The sequence below is a fragment of the Bubalus kerabau genome, chromosome X (assembly GCF_029407905.1).
Source record: "Bubalus kerabau isolate K-KA32 ecotype Philippines breed swamp buffalo chromosome X, PCC_UOA_SB_1v2, whole genome shotgun sequence".
NCBI lineage: Eukaryota > Metazoa > Chordata > Mammalia > Artiodactyla > Bovidae > Bubalus > Bubalus kerabau.
Genome location: NC_073647.1, coordinates 48,360,672 through 48,380,884, shown reverse-complemented (window position 1 = coordinate 48,380,884; position 20,213 = coordinate 48,360,672). Strand labels below are relative to the sequence as shown.

Here is a 20,213-nt window from a genome sequence, read left to right as displayed (position 1 = left end):
ACTCCGATATAAACAAAAAGAAGTCAGATCATATGCTATATGATCCCATTTATATGAAATGTCCAGAAAAGGCAAATTCAAAGAGATAAAAGGTAGATTAGTGCTTGTCTCCAGCTGGAGCAGTGGGAAGGGAGGAATTGGGGAATGACAGCTAATATGTGTGCAGTTTCTTTTTACAGGGATGTAAATGCTCTAAAATTAAATTCTGATGATTGCAAAAATTAAAAAAAAAAAGAAATTATATGTTTTTATGCTTTCCTACCAGTAAGACCTGGATACATCTCAACAGGAAACCTATGGGTCATTCATGTTTGTACCCTAACATCTAGCATGGTTCCTAGTACTTAGGAGAATTTCATAAACATTTGTGGACATTGGATTGAATTAATTTTCTTCGAGTTTCATAGCATCTTTAAATCTGGTAAGGTGTCTGCTCTAAATCTTCACTTAAGTAATGAAAGTGTTGATGAGATCAAACCAAAGGTAGGGTTTGCAATAGGCTATCTCAAATTCTTCCATTGCTTATGGTCTGTGATCAGCACTCTTTGAGTATGGTTATTAATATATAATTGTATTAATTATATAACCCACCAATATGGATTCATAATTCTTGTTCCCAAGGGTATCATAAAAGGCTTGTTAAAATCCTGCTGAAATTGCATTCATTCAATGTACATGTTAGAGCTGTCATATTTCCATAAACACCTCTAATAAAATTAGATCTGTGTGGAATGTCTTTGTTGATAACTTTGCAATTTTCTAGGTATTCGTTTACTTGAAAACCTGTTCTAGAAGCTAACCAAGGACATATTTAGCTCATTGATTAGTAGATTGAAAACTTCCTCCTTCTTTGTTAGAAGTGGTAGTATACTTATATAAATTAAGTGTTAAAGCACCTTTCCTTATTCTTATTAATTCTTTTGATCATTGGGAATTGTTAAACAATATCAAGTTATAACTTATCCAACCCAGGACACATGTACTTTTTCCTTCTGAGAACATAGTTAACATTGTTCTGTCTTTGCAAATACATGTTTATACAAGCCTGAGATAATTTTGGGCCTTAATCCTTCCAAATACTAATCCTTTAGGAACGTGCCATCTGCTATATTCATCCTTCTTTTCATTGTTTTATATATTATTCTTTAAAAAGAAAAACAGCACCTATGAGGTCATTGTAAAACTTCCCCTGCAACCCATGACTTCCCTCAGTTCTCCTTTAATAGGATAATTTGCTGTTTCATGGTCAAAATGATGTTTTTGAGAGCTTCCCAATCTTTAGAGTCTAACGCCATCGTAATGTAAATTAAGGTCCATCAAGTATCAATCATCCTAAGAAAAACTTTTGGAGAACAGCAATCGCTAGAAATTCTAGTCAGAGTAAGCAATTACATAATAGGTCAATCTGAACCTTTGCATGGTTATTGCTAAGGAAGAAGCATTCCCTCCTAAAAGGCTTAAAGCCAAGAGTCCATTTAGCCTCTGTCAATTTTTCCTTTCAAATGTCTCTCAGATTTGTTCTTCTCTTTCCATTCCTATAGATGCCTTCATCAGCTCATACCTGGACTACTGCCATAGACTAGATGGTTTCCTTGCCTCCATTCTATCCATATTCCAATCCACCTTCCATACTACTGCCAGATTAATTTTCTTAAAACACTTTAAGCATATCACTCTCCTGCCTGAGACCTAGCTCAAATGTCACCTTTGTAAAATCTTCCTAACCCTCCTAGGAAGAGTTTAGGAGCTGCCTACCCAGTGTTCTCACAGCACTTTGTGCATATCCTTATGAGCTTACAACACATCCAATAATTACCCATTTAATTACTTCTCTCTTCCATTCCTTGAGAGCTCCTTGAGGGCAGACAAAACTATTGACGCATCTCCTGGCCCCATCTATCTTGCCCCATGCCTCAGTGCCTTCACATATGCGGTTTCCTCTGCCTACTGTATTTCTCCCTCTCATTATTCCTGCTCAATTCATTTAACACATATTTATTGGGGGTCAACTTTGTGCCAGAAACTATTTTAGGCACTTGGGATTTATCAGGGAACAAAACAAACAAAAATGACTGCGTTCATGGAGCTTATCTTCTAGTGGAAGGACAAAGATAAATATAATCAATAAATATTAGAAGGCAGTCAGAGCGATGCAGCAGGATAAAGGGGTGTGCTGAAGGAAGTAGGGCTTTTAAACATGGTGATCAGGGTAGACTTTATTGAGAAAAATGACATTTGAACAAAAAGGGAATTGTTCATGATGATATTGTTCTGGTTTAAAGGAGGCCAAAGCAAAAGCTCTAAGCTGAAATTGCATCTGTCATACGTATCTTTGTCTGGGTTTAACTAGTGCAAGAATATATTGGACTGCATGAATTAAGAGGATGCTCCTTTACATCAGGGTCTCAAAATTAAATGCCCACAGGGTCTAGGCAAGAAACATAAATAGGTGAAGCATAAGAGACAATAGGGGACTGTGGTGAGATGGGTGAATCGAAGAATGCTTGATCTGTCCAAAAATCCTAGCCACTACTCAGCTCTAGCTAATTATTGCCAGAGAGTCTTAATGTTGCCATACTTGAGAGGAGCCAGAAATGTATATTCTATGAGAAATATCCCAATCTGTAACGTTGACAACTGCATTAGTCCAGGTCCTTTGAAAAGGAGGTGCCATGACAGGCACAGATTGTGCAAGTGGTTTATCTGGGGAAACATTTGACAGAAAATAGAGACAGAGTCTGAGAAGTCCAGGAGAGTTGTGTCATGATGTAGGTCTAATCTCTGTGGAAAAGGGTAAATGCAAATCTAAACCACAATGAGATATTACCGCCTATCTGTCATAATGGCTATTATCAAAAACCCAACAAATAATAAGTATTGGCAAGGATGTAGAGAAAAGGGAGCCCTCCAACACTGTTGATGGGAATGTAAATTGGTACAGTCACTATGGAAAACAGTATGGGGGTTGCTTAAAAAATTAAAACCAGAGATACCATATGATCCAGCAATAACACTCCTGGGCATGTACCTTAAAAACCCAAAACACTAACTTGAAAACATATATGCACCTGTGTGTTTCAATGCAGCGTTATTTTTTTTTAATGATTCTGATCGTTAGTTGTGACCCTCAACAAACATTTCCATGTGAATTTAATTCATAAGCTAGAGCTATGCTTCCTAAAATCCTCCCTTCCATCTTCTCTGGTTCTCACACATCCTGCCACTGCTGTAGGGATGCTCACACTCCATGCTAAGTTGCTTCAGTCCTGTCTGACTCTGTGCAACCCTATGGACTGTAGCCCACCAGGCTCCTCTGTCCATTCTCCAGGCAAGAATACTGGAGCAGGTTGCCATGCCCTCCTCCAGGGGCATCTTCCTGGCTGAGAGATCGAACCCACGTCTCTCACATCACCTGCACTGGAGGCAGATTCTTTACTGCTAGCACCACCTGTGCTGACCGTGGGGATGAGCCAATACATCCATGATTCTTGGGGATGTGAGGCAGCTAGGGATCACCAGCAGCCCACCAGGGAGGCCTGGCATGGGATATAGTAACACCTTAAATCTGTAGGGACTAGACGATGCGCTGGCCAGCCCCAAAGTTCTCCAGGGAGCAGCCTTGGGAGATTCTGAACACTAACAACCCAATGCAGGTATCTGTCCCAGGGCCAGGTGGGCTCGGTGACAAAGGGAGTGGTTCTGAGCCACTTTTATTAAACCAACAGGTGGCACAGCTAAGTGCAAAACTTCACATTCCAAACTGTGGGGGACAGGAAGGGGAGTTGTTGGGTCCTTCCCTGCCCCACTCCCACTCTCAAGCATGTTACAACACAGCTCTAAAGTCTGGAGGGCCTACCTGCTGGGTGACAGCTTAGGAGTCGGGTGGGGGAGGACCCCAGCATCCTCTCATTAGCACTCTGTCTCTGCAAAAGGTCTGGGGAAGGAGTGAAAGCTCCCCAAGCATGCCCCCAGCCTCAACTGCTCCTCTGTAACAACGGGCCCTCCTCCATCAGGAGAAACACATGTCCCTTCCCGAGCAGCAGAGTATGATCACAGCCAGCTGTTCCCGAGTCCAGGCTCAGGAGAGGAAGCCTCAGCAAGTGTCAGTTCAACCACGTGCTCAACAGGTTGGCTGCCCACCTTGGCAGCTGGGCCCCACACTTCTGCAAAGGGAGGACCCCTGGGCCTTGGGGGAACAGGACTTCCAGACACTGATGCTGCTTATAGCTCCCTGGGTAGCCCTGGGCGCCACCCCCAGCCTTCCCTTCCCATCTTTTCAGCATCTGCTGAGTCTGTAACCAAGCCCATACCTTCCCCATCATCCTTGAGGATCACACACCTGCCAGCCACGACCCCTAAGTGGGCAAAGACCTGCCTGCTAAAATATATCACCACGTCCCCTCTAGAAAACACAAATCCTGAGATCTCACCTGGTGGTCAGTGCTTAAGACTCTGCACTCACTGCAGGAGGCAGGGGTCTGATCCATGGTCAGGGAGAACTAAGGTAGATTTCCCAGGTGGTGAGGTGGTAAAGAATCTGCCTGCCAATGTAGGAGACTCAAGATAGGGTTCGCTCCCTGGGTGGGGAGATCCCCGGGAGAGGGAAATGGCCACCCACTCCAGGATTCTTGCCCGGACAATCCCATGGACAGAGGAGCTTGGCGGGCTGCAGTCCATGGGGTTGCAAAGAGATGGACACGACTTACCAATTGAGCGCACAGGCACAGGCAACTGAGATCCCACCAGCTGCACAGTCCAAAAAGAAACCCACCATCAAACCCCAAAGACAATAGACCTGTGACTACAGGTTGGAGGGATCAGACGGATGGGTGTGTGGTCAGGGCAAAGGGAACTGGAATGACTTTTCCCTGGGAGCCCAGGGCCAAATGCAGAACCCCCTGTTTGCTCAGCTGGGCCAGAAAGTTCTAGAGAATCCAAGAGGAAGGTCAAGAGATCCAAAGTCTCCCAAAGCAAGCAGGCCTTGGGGGAAAGTTCCATGGTTTCCCAACACACTGAGGCCTTCGCAGATGTTGGGCATCCAGTGGGGGGCAGTCAGAGATGGTCACTCTACTGTATTCAAAGGGTTCCCCACTCCTACCCCACTGCCAGCGCCCACACCAGAAGTCCTCCTGGATTGCTCACAGCTGGCTCACCCACTTGGATGGGTAGGGGGCACCATTCTCTCCTGCCTGCCCTGGGGCTGCAAGGAGGCAACAGGGCTCAGAGCTCAGGCCTCTGGCACATTTGCATGAGAATACAGCCCGGCCTGGAGAACTGGACTGGGGTGGCACAGGCTTTCCTCTGGGGCTGGTTGTCCTTGCACATGTGTGTGCAAGGATCTGGAGCAGCACTGTCCCATGGAACCTCCTGCCATGGAGGCAAGGTGGCCTCTCCACGCTGCCCAGTAAGGCGGCTGGCACGTCCACAGTGGTGGTTCCTAAGACACGGCTGGTATGATGGGGGAACCGACTGTCTCCCTTGGGTTCAAGTCTGAATCACAATTGCCAGTGGCTGCCGCAGCAGATAGCATAGAATGGCACTCTTAGGTCCAGGGGACTCGCCATGCCCCCCTGAGCAGGACTGATGTCTCTGTCCACCACCAGCCCAGAACGCTGCCCTGTCCACTCACGGAGATGACCACCGCCCACCAGGGCCCGCACATCACAAGGCGAATGGGTACCCAAGGGCCTGGCATGTCTCCCCAGGGGCCCAGTCGGGTAAGACATGGGAGTCCTACTCTGCACCTGCATGGTGCAGACTTTCCCAGGGGCCAGTTGCCTCAAGAGTGGACACTGAAGGTCCTCTCTCCAAATGCCCCCAAATTCAGCATTACTTACAATATCCAAAAGATGGAAACAACCTAAGTGTTCATTGATGGAGGAATAGACAAAGAAGATGTGATATGTATATATGATGGCATATTAGTAAGCCATAAAGAAGGATGAAATCTTGCCATCTTCAATAACACTGATGGGCCTAGAGAGTAGTGTGCTGAGTGAGATAAGTCAAAGAGAGAATGAGAAATACCATATGATTTCAGGTATGTGTCAGTTGTAAAGAGCAATACAAATGAATAAATAAAACAGAAACAGGCTCATAGATACAAAGAACAAACTGGCCATTGCCAGAGAAGAGGGAAGTAATGGGGGATGAGAGAAACAGATAAGGGATCCTAAGAGGTACAAACTTCTGGATACAAAATAAATTAGCTGTGTGGGCATAATGTATACATAGGGAATATAGCCAATAACATTATAATATCTTTGTATGGTGATAGGTGGTAACTAGACTTATCATGGTGATAATTCCATAATGTATAGAAATATCCAATCACTATATTGCACACCTGGAAGTAATATGGTATTTGTAGGTCATACTTCAGCTTAAAAAATAGGTGGCTTTAGACCGCCTACCTCACACCACACACACAAAAGAAATCAAAATGGATTAGAAATAAATGTAAAAAAAAATAATTAAAAAAAAAGAAATAAATGTAAGATTAAACTATAAAACTTTCAGAAGAACATATAGGAGAAAATCTTCATGACCTTGGATTAAGCAAAGTGTTCTTAGATACAACATGAAAAAGCACAATTTGCAAAAGAAAAATGATAACTTGAGCTTAACCAGAATTAAAAACCTTTGCTTTTCAAAAGGCATCATTAAAAAATGAAAAAACTAAAAATATTTAAACAATGAAAAGACAAGTCACAGATAGGAAAAAAAAATTCAAATGATATACCTGATAAAGCACTTGTATCCTAAATATACTTAAAAAATCTTACATCTCAATAATAGGAAGGGAAATAACCTAATTGAAAAAATGGGCAAAATATTAGATAGATATTTCTTCAAAGAACATTTACAAATGGACAAGACAGATGAAAGGATGTTCAATATCTTTACATTAGGGAAATGTACATCAAATCTAAAATGAGATATTACTTTACGTCCACAAGGGCAGCTATACATTTTCTAAGAGGAAAAATGACAAAATATTGGTGAGGATGTAGAGAAATTAGAACTTTTATATGGTGCTGGTGGTGCATGTGAATGTAAACAATGTAAAATGATGTGGGTTAGTGGTTGTTAAGGGGGTTGGGATGGTAATGGGGACTAAGTGCACATGGGCAAGAGAGAGATGCTATTGAGGTGATAAAAATAGCTAATGCTGGATGCAGTGATGGTTGCACCATTCAATAAATTTACTAAAAATCCTTGAAAGTACATGTAAAAGGAGTCAAATTTATGGTGTGTAAATTATATCTCAATACAAAATTTTAAAAACACTTTGGGAAGGAGAGAAAAACAGAAAGTTCATGTGTTTGATTATTCATTAGGGGTCATACACGCCTCATTGAGCTGCTGTATGTTGTTGATGTTGCTGTTGTGGTTATGGTAGGAGTGGAGATTTTCCCATGAGGACTGAGGGTCAAGCAAGGACTTGAATCCTTTAATACAGTTTTGTAATTAACAGAAAAAGAAAGAGTGTTGCTGGGTTGAAATTCTGAGTAACAGGGGAGGAAAGAGAAGTGAGTGGGTTTACAAAAAAATATTCAGGACGCAGAAGTGGCAAGATTTTGCACTGATCAGATATTAGGAATGAGGAAGAGTGAGGATGCCTTGGACTTAGCATGCTTCAAGTTGAATTTCTGTTGTCCTCTCAAACTTACTGTCCTCCTGTGCTGTTCATCTCAGAGTGGATCAGCATCCTGGCACAGAGGAAGTATTCACTGATTGTCTTCAGAGTGACAGTGTGAATGAACAGAGGAAAAATATGGCCAAAGCCTCCATGGGGTCCTGCCAAACAGCCAGTCCTATGCTCACCCACGAGGTCGGCTCAGCAGATGTCTAGCAGAAGTCCCCTCTCACCATGTTGATCACTTGGGAAATCATCAGGTCCCCCATCCTAAAGGACATTCGCATTCATAACCAGCGGCCACTCTTTGTTTAACCCCTGCAGGCATGGCAGAGACCAGATTTTGCCCAAAGCCTGTAAATTGTCCTGCAAATTCTTTACATGTGGGCAACAGCAGGTGCATGTACAGCCCATATGAGCACGGGGGACATGTGGTGTCGTAGAGAGAGGGTCGCAATGGTGCCCAGCTTGTGGATCCGTGTTCACTTTGGCTCCAAGCAGAAAGAGACTCTTCCTATCAGAAGGGTGTATTCACCCAGGGCCTGAGTCCACCCCACCCCACCTCATCCTGACAGGCAGAAAACACAGCTGCCAGAAACACTGCAGAGAATGAGTGATCAGTTAGGATATTTTACTGCTGTTTCCAAAGTTGACAAGCAGAGATACAGAGCTGCTTGTGGTTCCTCATACAGATACTAAAATCAGAAAGTGATCCCTCCCAGTCCACCATTCTTCTTAGAAATGGGGGGGACATGCAAAAGACACCCCCAGACTTAACCCACCCTTTGAACATTCCCTTCATCATACTGGTTATGAGATAAAGTATAACATCTTTAAGTATCACGACAGATAAACACATTTACCTCTTGTGGTTGTGAAGATTACAGTGTTTTGCATAATATATGGTTGCCATTATCATCGTCACTAGTTGCTTAATGAGAAGGAATTAGAGGGATAGCATCATGTCCCTCGATAGTGTTTCTAATTCTTTGCCCTTATGCTGCTGCTGTCGCTTCAGTCATGTCCGACTCTGTAGATGACAGCCCACCAGGCTCCGCCGTCTCTGGGATTTTCCAGGCAAGAACACTGGAGTGGGTTGCCATTTCCTTCTCCAGTGCATGAAAGTGAAGTCGCTCAGTCGTGTCCAACTCTTCGTGACCCCATGGACTGCAGCCTACCAGGCTCCTCAGTCCATGGGATTTTCCAGGCAAGAGTAGTGGAGTGAGTTGCCATTGCCTTCTCCTTTGCCCTTATAGTTAATGCAAAATCAAGTGTAATTTTTAATAGAGTGTTTCCTGAAAATACCAAGCTAAGAGGCAACCCTAAAAGACAACTCTATGGGAATGGCATATGAAAGCATTCCTCCATATGAGAGCTCAGGTCTGTCTTGCAGCGTTTGAGTACACAGCTAAGTCACCCAAATCTTTCCGATTAGACTTTTTGTCAGTCCGTGTACAATGCTCATTCAACCCATAAGGTTTTGGACAATGATTTATCATCTGGTTAAACTCTTTAATGGTAAAGCATTCAGAAGGGCATTCTTCAGAGTTAACATTCAACCAAGGCATTGAATTAATGTTGTTTCCAGTTTTCCCAGCAGCCGGTAAAGTAAGCCTCCTTGGGCTTTGCAGAATTGTTTGCATAACAGAGAGAGATCTGGCCTAACTTCCCCAATGCCCTGCCCTGCCTCTTGCTAGGTTTCCTGCTCCGGAGGGGCTGAGAAAGGGTACCATCTGGGCAGAAAGCATTAGCAAAAAAGAGTCGGTGCTGCAAGGTCCTGCAGACAACCGAATTCCAGCTTGCACTGCACTGCCCAGCCAGGCGAAGCATGGAGATGGGAGGGATTCGCTGAAAGCTGGCCACAGTGAAGGTCAGACCCAGGGCAGGGAAGTCTGCTCGAGTTTGAGACTATGTCCTCTGGGCAGCAGTCCCAAAGCGAGGCTGCTGCAGCTCTGCAAGCTGTTCCCAAGCACTGGGTCCAGCAGACCACGCGCTGATCTCCGGGCTCTGGGTCGCGCAAGTGCCACCCACCGTGTAACGGAAGCCCTGCGGCAAGGCACAAGTGGCCTTCTCCAGTGCCAGGGTGAAGGTAAGTACCACCGCCCTGGGGCCCAAGTAGCCAGGGTGGGGGCGGCCACTCTCTCACTTCCCCGGGCCTGCAAGCCAGCGCCTCGGCCACGCCACTCATCGAACCCACCCAGAACACCCCTTCCCCGCTCCATGGGGCGGGACCCACCTGTGCCAGAGGTCGCGACTCCTGATTCAGCCAAGTGGACGAATCGCAAGCGAGGACAGCCTCGGAAGGCAGCCCTGCGCCCGCCCTTTTGCTTTTGGCCCCGAAACCGGCAGCCCCACGCTCCCCCCTCCCGCGGCGCAAGGCCCCATTACCCGCCCGGAGGCCCCGCCCCGCTCCTTCCGGCCGGAGGGCGGAGCCTCGCGCCGGGCATGCAACTGGTGGCCGCGCGCGCTGGATATTTGGAATCAGCAGGATGGAGACGGGTCGCTGAGGTCGATTCCTAGCAGATTGGGAACCATCAGTTGCAGACAGCAAAATAGATGGACCCATAAAATGATGCGTGTAATACCCAGGTCGCCTTGCTTGCCTTTTCAGGACTCCGCCTCGGATGCTCCTATTTCCGGTAGTTTTATTGAGGTTCACTAAATTTACTTCTTCCAATAGACTCCACCGCTCTCTTGAGCTTACGTGAACACAGCACTCACTGCTGGCCTCCCACCAACTCTTTGTTGTTCAGGCGCTCGGTCGTGTTCGATCCTTTGCGACCCCGTGGACTGCGGCACGCCAGGCTTCCCCTCAATTTAGTTGAGCACTTTGAATCCAAGGTCCAGGTACAGTGTTAAGTACAGTGAGCGCTAGAATGGAACGAATCATTAGGAACACACATCTTAGGCACGCAAACACGGAAGAATAGTATACATATGACAAAGAGGGACAAATTAAGCTCACTGAAATACTATGTGTGATGGAAATTCAGGGCAAAGGGAAAAACTGAGAGCAACAAATAACAAATGTCATGTATAGACATTGAAAATGAGAGACTGAGCAGTCTGGTAGTTATTGAACATGCAAATTGTTATTCAAAATGGTAATAGAAAAGGAAAGGTTTGTAGAAGTCAGGACCAACAAAGGAAAAAAACCCCTTCATACTTTTACCCTGTAATTCTTTCTGCCAAATGCTTTATCCCTAATTGTCTATTTTCAAAATTGATACTCATTATTTTTGGCTCAATTGAGATACTACCTCCTCTATGAATCCTTCCTTTTCTTTCCTAGGTAAGTGTATATTCTGGTTTTTCATGAGTCCAATGTGACCAATGGTCTCAAGCACAGGCCTCAAGTATAACCACTTATCATTCTGGATTATAGTTTCTCTGTTTGCATGCCTGTGTCCCTCCGTGAGCAGGTAGCTTCTTGAAAGCTGGAAATTCATATTTTTCAAATTTATTTTCAGAGTCCCTAGCCAGAACCTAACAAATCTTGTGTGTAGTGAATATTTGGTGAGCATTATCTAGAACCAGTGAGTAGAAAGAAAAAAGGCTATAGCTAGGATGTGAATTAATGTACATAAGAATACTGAATAATGTGAGATGATAGACTCAGACTGGAGTTTACTCATGCAGCAAACATTAATGAGTGTTGACCAAACTCCAGGTGCAGTATTAACCACTGAGTGTAAGATAGTAAACAAAAACTGGAGAGAGTTCATGCCCTATGGAGTTTAAAGAGCAAATAGGAATTAGCCAGGCAAACAGGAAAAGGAACATTCCAGATGGAAGGAACAGTATGACCAAAGGTCCTGTAATAGGAAAGAGCATGACGATAGCAACTAGAGTGACAAGATCGATAAGGGGAAGTTGAAATCAACAGGTAGAAAGTACCCAGAAAGAGGCCAGAGGTTGATAGATAAAGCCTGTTTAAAAGCTGGGGAAAAAAGAAGCCATTTGCCTTAATAATAGTAACCAACATTTATTAAATTAACCACCATAGGCCAAAGGCTGAACTAAGTATTTATAACATTTAAGATAGATAATATTATTATCCTTGCTTTAAGGATAAGGATATCTTTGCTTTAAGGATTAAGGACACTGGGGCTCAGAGAAATTAAGCAGTTTTACAAGGATCACACAGTAGTTAAGTGTCAGGGCTGACACTGAAACCTAGTTAATCAGGCTCCATGGAAACAGTGAGAGACTTTATTTTCTTGGGCTGCAAAATCACTGCAGATGGTGACTGCAGCCATGAAATTAAAAGATGCTTGCTCCTTGGAATAAAAGCTATGACCAATCTAGACAGCATATTAAAAAGCAGAGACATTACTTTGCCAACAAAGGTCCCTCTAGTCAAAGCTATGGTTTTTCCAGTAGTCATGCATGGATGTGAGAGTTGGACCATAAAGAAAGCTGAGTGCCGAAGATTTGATGCTTTTGAACTGTGAAGTTGGAGAAGACTCTTGAGAGTCCCTTGGACAGCAAGGAAATCCAACCAGTCCATCCTAAAGGAAATAGGTCCTGAATAGTCATTGGAAGGACTTATGCTGAAGCTGAAGCTCCAATACTTTGGCCACCTGATATGAAGAGCTGAGTCATTGGAAAAGACCCTGATGCTGGGCAAGATTGAAGGCGGGAGGAGAAGGGGACGACAGAGGATGAGATAGTTGGATGGCATCACCAACTCGATGGACATGAGTTTGAGCAAGCTCCGGGAGATAGTGAAGGACAGGGAAGCGTGGTGTGCTGTAGTCCATGGGGTCACAAAGAGTCAGACAAGACTGAGCACAGAGTTAGTTAGTTATGATTCTGTTATAATTACTTAATTGTTGTTTTCCCTTATTATGATATGTATGTGTTTATGTGAAGCAGCTAACATAGTGTCTAGGACAGAGTGGGAACTTAAAGAACATTTGTTGAATGAGTGAGTTAATGTCTGATTAGTAAGCAATGGTTGTAAATTACTACAAAATAAGAAATGGACAAACCAACGGTAATATCTGGGTTATTTTATGTTTTAACCACCCTGGCCTGCCTTCCCTTATGTTGCTAGAACTCACCAGGCTTGTTCCTTCTCTGACTCAAAAAATATAATCTTCTCATCTATTTATCTCCACTTGTACTGCTAATATTTGAGGCCAAGTGTTGGTAATTTTTTTCAAAGGGTCAGATAGTAAATATTTTAGGCTTTGTGGGGCACACGCAGTCTCTGTCTGCCACCATTCAAATCCACATTCATTGACCAAAAGCAGTCACAAGTAATATTTAGATGATGAGCGTGGATATATTCCCATTAACATTTATTTATGAAAATAGACAGGAGGCAGAATTAGGCCTGTAGGCCTTAATTTTACAGTTTAGCTTTCCATGTGGCACAGTGGTAAAGAATCCACCTGCAATGCAGGAGACACAGGGGATGTAGGTTCGATCCCTGGGTCAGGAAGATCCCCTGGAGGAGGAAATGGCAACTCATTCTAGTATCCTTGTCTGGGATATCCCATGGACAGAGGAGCCTGGCAGGCTACAGTCCATGGGTTTCCACAGAGTCAGACACGGCTTAGTGATTGAGCATGCATGCACGCTCTAACCTAAAATGGGCTGTTGTATAGGAATGATGTATGGGAGCCATCATCTTTGGTCAACATCTACATCTTGGTTTTATCAGCATTTTAGTGAAGCCTTCATGCTTTCTAATGCTGTTCATAACCTTGAGAATTGTTGAAAAGTGAATCAAAGTGTGTATTGCAATTTTGAATTTTTTTTCATCAAAATGATCTCTAAAAGAATCAACCATTTTGATTCTTTGAAATAAATTTCTAATTGATTTCAAAGCTTTCAAATTTCTAATCTTTGAAAGGTTAGAAAAGAAATTTCTAATCTTTGAAAGGTTACAAAAGAAAGAAAATGAAGATTCATAATAAAAGTAACTTTTATTATGTAACTTAAAGTGACTTTAGCCAGAAAATAAATATTCTGTACACAGTGCAATGTTGAATTTGGTTGAGGCTTTGGTCTATAACACTAATTCTAGTCTATATACAGAAACACATGAATCCTAAAGGTTTTCAGAAGAAATCGTTTAGGCCATACAAAACTTCCCTCATCTACTGATGGATAAAAATTGGGTAAAAGCTGAAAATTATATTAATTTTGTGTATGAGAATATGAACAGGATATGGACATTTCTGACTCTCATCAGGAATATGGTTCAGCACAAACTTAGTAGCCTGTACAGTAAGTTTTACACTGTAAAGGCATTTTAGTAGTTTAAAGGCACACATGGGACTCTCCAATGAGAATGCTGCAGTGGGTTGTCATGCCCTCCTCCAGGGGATCTTCCTGACCCAGGGATCGAACTCTGGTCTCCTGCATCTCCTGCACTGCAGACAGATTCTTTATTGCTGAGCCCCCTATATATACATGTTTTTAAACTTTGATGTCCTCCTCTTAATCTGTCTTATTTTGATTTAATTCTTTGTGCAGCCAGAAGAACCCAGAAGGGTAGAAGAAAATCTGTTCCTCCCTGATAGGGACACATAGTGATATTGTGCAGGGCCCTGTGGGGTTCCGGGGCACAAAGCCTGTGTCCTCCATTTCTTTGATGATAGGAAACAGCCTTCACTCACCCTCCTTGACCCAATGCGAGTTCCAATGGGCAGATTCAAGCAGTTCTTAATTAGGGAAGGGAGGGGATGCCAGACCAGGGAGAAACAAACAGTCAAGAGCAGCCTTGGGATAGGGTCCTGGTTCCCCTCAAATGGATACACACAACAATATCTTTGATTTGCTTTACAGATATTGAAACTCTCTCAATGTGGGAGCAGTTAGCAATTAACAATTGTATGCTGCCCACAAGCATGTAGACCCCAGGCCAGTTGGACCTAAAGGTTGATGATGCTGACTCCCACTTATTTCACCATCAACCCATCAGAAGAATGTCCACTAGCTGATCACAACCTCCTCTTTGAATAATTACTGTAAAACTTCTCACTATCTCTCCAAAGTGAGGACACATGGTTTTGGGGTCAGCAGCCCACTATGTCTCCCTTTGCGTGGCAAAGGGATAAAGTTATTCTTTTCTTAAAAAAAAAAAAAAGGCACAAAAACCTACCTGCAACTAACTTAAATGAAAGAGAAAAATTTATGAAAAGATAATGGGCTGCCTCACAAAAAGGTAGGAGTGGAACATTCAGAACTTGGAAAGGACAAGGTACAGTTAGGCCTCAAGAATGATCAAAACCAAGGGTTCAAATGTTATTAAGATTCTCTATCATTCTTTAATCTATTCTTCCTCATACATTTATTGGTACACTCTCTTTCTCTCTCTCCCCCTCTCTTTTTCTCTCCCTTTCTCTACCCCTCTGCCCCTTCTGCCAAAGTTCCTTTTGTTTCTCAAGTCCATGCAACAGGAAATATGATTACTGACACCTCCCTAAATTTTCACCCTACAGCTTCAATCACTGGTTGGATCATCAGAGTGATGATCCTTGTAGAATGAGCTTGGGAGTGTTCCTCCCTCTACAAATATTTGGAAGAGTTTCACAAGTCTTCTCTAAATGTCTGATAGAATTCACCTGTGGAGCCATGTGGTCCTGAACTTTTGTCTGTTGGAAGATTTTTATTCACTGTTTTTCAATTTCATTACTTGTGGTTGGTCTGTTCATACTTTATATTTCTTCCTGGTTCAGTCTTGGGAGATTGTACCTTTCTAAGAATTTGTCCATTTCTTCCAGGTTGTCCATTTCACTGGCATATAGTTGCTTGAAATAGTCTCTTGTAATCCTTTGTATTTCTGCAGTATCAGTTGTGACTTCTCCTTTTTAATTTCTAATTAGACTGATTTGAACCATCTCCCTTTTTTTCTGGATGAGTCTGAAAATTTGTTGTAAATCCTACAAAGTTTGCCTAGGTACTCAACTAGCACAATTGGCTATATAGTACTGTACTATAATAGGTTTATAATGCTTTTCACACAAATAATATATTATTTCATTCTTTTTTATGGCTAAGTAGTATTCCATTGTCTATATGAAATACATGCACATCTTCTTTATCCATTCATCTGTTGCTGGTAGAATATACCTGTTCTAAAGTAATACACATTGAAGTATTTAAAGGGAAAAGAGGCATGAGGTCAGTGACTTACTCTTAGATGGTTTAGAAAGTAATAATAATACCAAAGATTAAATATATACATACAAATATATCTTTGTAAATATAAATATATACAGAAATATGTATAAATATTTGCATAGAGACAGAGGAAGAGAGAGAGGGATGAAGTAACAAAGCAAGTATTTGCAAAATGTTAACAATTAGTAAATCTGAGTGAAAGATGTACCCAAGACCCTCATAACTATTTAGTTTCCTAAATGAAATTTACCTTTAAATGTAAATTATTTCAAAGTAAAAAGTTAAAATTAAATATAATCAAGAAAAAAGTATGTGAAAATATTAGTATAAAATAATGATTCTTCAAGTGTGGTACTGGACTTCTAGGTCCTTATCTATTAGAAAGTTGTTAGAAATGCAAAGTCTCCCATCCTACCCCAGACCTATTGACTAAGAACTCTGGTGTTGGAACTCAGCAACCTGTGTTGTAACAGCTCTCCAGGAATTCTGATATATGGTAAAGTTTGAAAACCACCGGAATAAAAATATCATTAGAATAAAAATGAAACCTTTCTAAATAGCAAAATATATATCAAAAAGTAAAGTGAAATATTTTATGTGCATAATACACACTCATATACACACATATATTCATATGCCAAAATTGAGACCCTCCTCCCAAAGTTACTATTTATAATAGGAACAAAAATTACAAGGTCTATTAAAATAAATCCTATAAAAGGTGTAATGTTTTTAGGAAAAGAATTTTAAAACTTTAGAAAAATTTAAAAGACTTAGGTGAATATAAGTTATAATATGTTCATAAGGGAAGATTCATTGTCATAAACTTAGTTACTTTTTTCAAATTATTCTACACATTAAATGAAAATACAATCAAGATATCAATAGAATTTTATTCTTATAGAACTTGACATGCTGATACTAAAATTCATATTATAATTCATGTAGAAGAGAAAATAGATAAAAAGAGTCATGAAACTTCTGAAGAATAAGTATAAAGAGCTTATATTAGTAGATAGCAAAATTTACTACAAATCCATAATAATGAAACAGTATAGTATTAAGGCACACATGAATAGACAAATAACTGATGGAGAAAATAATGAACTTATAAGCAGAACTATGTATAAATGTAATCTTATTATATGACACATAGAGAACAATAAGTCAGTGGGTGAAATGATTGACTCTTCAATAAACAGAATTAGGATAATTGGCTCTTAGGGAAACAGATAAATGTAGATCAATACCTCACACCACTCACAGACATTTAAGAATTTAATTTCTGAGTTAAATCCTAAGAAAAAGCATATATATGTATATACACACACACAAACACACACGTATATATAGTAAAAGTGAATGGACTAGATCTATTTTTTAACAATATAGATACATCATAAAAACATACAATTAAGTGAAAAAAGTAACTTTTAAAAGGTGTGTCCAATATGAAACCATTTATATATACATGAAGTTGTATATATACATTATATATTACAGTAAGTCTCCTACATATGAATGAGTTCTGTTCCGAGAGCATGTTCATAAGTCCAATTTGTAAGTCCAACAAAGTTAACCTGCTGCTAAGTCACTTCAGTCATGTCCGACTCTGTGTGACCCCATAGACGGCAGCCACCAGGCTCCCCCATCCCTGGGATTCTCCAGGCAAGAACACTGGAGTGGGTTGCCATTTCCTTCTCCAATGCAGGAAAGTGAAAAGTGAAAGTGAAGTCGCTCAGTTGTGTCCGACTCTTAGCGACCCCATGGACTGCAGCCTACCAGGCTCCTCCATCCATGGGATTTTCCAGGCAAGAGTACTGGAGTGGGGTGCCATTGCATAGGTACCCAATTAACGCAATCAGCTATATAGTACTGCACTGTAATAGGTTTTTAATACTTTTCACACTAAAAATACATAAAATGTAAACAAGCAAAAAACAGGGGGAACATTTTTAATCTATAACACAGCACCTTGAAAAGTGCAGTAGTGCAGTACAACAGCTGGCATCCAGTGAACAGGCAAGGATTACTGACTAGAGGAGGGAGACGAAGTGGGAGATAGTAGAGCTGAAAAGTCAAGAGCAGTAGGAGTCAGAGGGCGAGCTGCAATGTCACTCATGCCTGCATTGATGGGACAGTGTCTGGCTCCTTGCTGGACTCAATTCTATCCACCCTCTTGAAGAAACAATCCAGTGATGTCTGGGTAGTTACTCTATTTCTCACCATAGATGACACAGTAGCAGTGGATTGCATTCTGAATACCTGCTGCAACATTCATGTACCATTCTAGGTTCAGGTCCTGGGCTTCAAAAACTAACCAATGCCTCCTCAGATAAAGAAAATCCCCTTGCCATTTGCTGTCTTGTAAACCTCACTTGTTCTTCACTTATGTTCTTCACTTACTTCTTCCTTTGGTCTTTCTCTGGTCTCTCTGTGGCCTCCAATTCTAATAAGTTGAAAGGAAGTGTAAATTCAGTTCAGTTCAGTTGCTCGGTCGTGTCTGACTCTTTGTGACCCCAGGACTGTAGCACACTAAGCTTCTCTGTCGATCACCAACTCCCAGAGCTTGCTCAAACTCATGTCCATCAAATTGGTGATGCCATCCAACCATCCTCAAGAGGCTTCTCCAACACAACAGTCAAAAAGCATCAATTCTTTGGCCCTTAGCTTTCTTTATGGTCCAACTCTCACATCCATACATGACTACTGGAAAAACCATAGCTTTGACTAGATGGACCTTTGTTGGCAAAGTAATGTCTCTGCTTTTTAATATGCTGTCTAGGTTGGTCATAACTTTTCTTCCAAGGAGCAAGCATCTTTTAATTTCATTGCTGCAGTGACCATATGCAGTGATTTTTGGAGCCCAAAATAATAAAGTCTGTCACTGTTTCCATTGTTTCCCCATCTATTTGCCATGAAATGATGGGACTGGAAGCTATGATCTTAGTTTTTTGAACGTTGGGTTTTAAGCTTTTTCATTCTCCCCTTTCACTTTCATCAAGAGGCTCTTTAGTTCTTCTATTTCTGCCATAAGGGTGGTGACATCTGCATATCTGAGGTTATTGATATGTCTCTTGGAAATCTTGATTCCAGCTTGTGCTTCATCCAACCCAGCATTTCGCATGATGTACTCTGAATATAAGTTAAATAAGCAGGGAGACAATATACAGCCTTAATGTCAAGGCTGTAAGGAAGTGTAAGGTTAGTGGCAAGAAAATGAGGGAACTCCTATCTATCTGGTGGCTTTTGTTGCCCCAGTAAAAGAGGTAAATTTGTCTGCTGGGAGGATGGTGGTATGTGATATGTATGCGTTATTTCTGTCCATCAAGAGATACTATTAATAGATGGGAAAGGAAATCCACAGAGTACAAGATAATTGTAATATGTACAAACCATATGGCAATATGGCAAACCACCCCAGTATACTTGCCATGAAAACCTCATGAACTGTATAAAAAGACAGAAAGATATGACATCGAAAGATGACTGCCCCAGTTCAGAAGGTGTCCAGTTTGCTACTGGGGAAGAGTGGAGGACAGCTACTAATAGCCCCAGAAAGAATGAAGTAGCTGGGCCAAATAGAAAACGATGCTGAGTTGTGGATGTGTCTGGTGGTGAAAGTAAAATTCAATGCTTCAAAGAACAGAATTGCATAGGAACCTAGAATGTTAGGTCCATGAATCAAGGTAAATTGGCAGAAGATGGCAAGAGTTAACATTGACATCTTAAGAATCAGTGAACTAAAATGGATGGCAGTGGGCAAATTTAATTCAGATGACCACTATATCTACAACTGTGGGCAAGAATCTCATGGAAGAAATGGAATAGGCCTCATGGTCAACAGAAGAGTCTGAAATGCAGTACTTGGACGCAACCTTAAAAATGACAGAATGATCTCGGTTTGTTTCCAAGGCAAGCCATTCAACATCACAGTAATTTAAGCCTATGCCCCTACTACTGATGCTGAAGAAGCTGAAATTGATCAGTTCTATTAAGACCTAGAAGATCACCTAGAACCAACACCAAAAAAGATGTTCTATTTATCACTGGGGACCAGGATGCAAAAATAAGAAGTCAAGAGATACCTGGAGTAACAGGCAAGTTTGGCCTTGGAGAAAAAAAATGAAGCAGGACAAAGGCTCACTGAATTCTGCCAACAGAATACACAGGTCAGTTTAGTTCAGTCATTCAGTCATGTCTGACTCTTTGCGACCCCATGAATTGCAGCACAACCAGGACTCCCTGTCCATCACCAACTCCCAGAGTTCACTCAAACTTATGTCTATCGAGTCAGTGATGCCATCTAGCCATCTCATCCTCTGGCGTCCCCTTTTCCTCCTGCCCCCAATCCCTCCCAGCATAAGAATCTTTTCCAATGAGTCAACTCTTCACATGAGGTGGCCAAAGTATTGGAGTTTCAGCTTTAGGATCA

General features: G+C 41.9%; 2 protein-coding genes across 2 annotated transcripts in view; one reads left to right on the top strand and one right to left on the bottom strand.

Annotated features, from left to right (window-relative positions):
* Positions 1-10,013, bottom strand: part of TMLHE (trimethyllysine hydroxylase, epsilon) — a 61,548-nt gene extending 51,535 nt beyond the window's left edge. The window contains exon 1 of the mRNA XM_055563415.1: positions 9,876-10,013. The gene's annotated coding sequence lies outside the window, so the exon portion shown is untranslated. The remainder of the gene's footprint in view (positions 1-9,875) is intronic.
* SPRY3 (sprouty RTK signaling antagonist 3) overlaps positions 9,432-20,213 on the top strand; it is a 118,305-nt gene continuing 107,523 nt past the window's right edge. The window contains exon 1 of the mRNA XM_055563416.1: positions 9,432-9,728. The gene's annotated coding sequence lies outside the window, so the exon portion shown is untranslated. The remainder of the gene's footprint in view (positions 9,729-20,213) is intronic.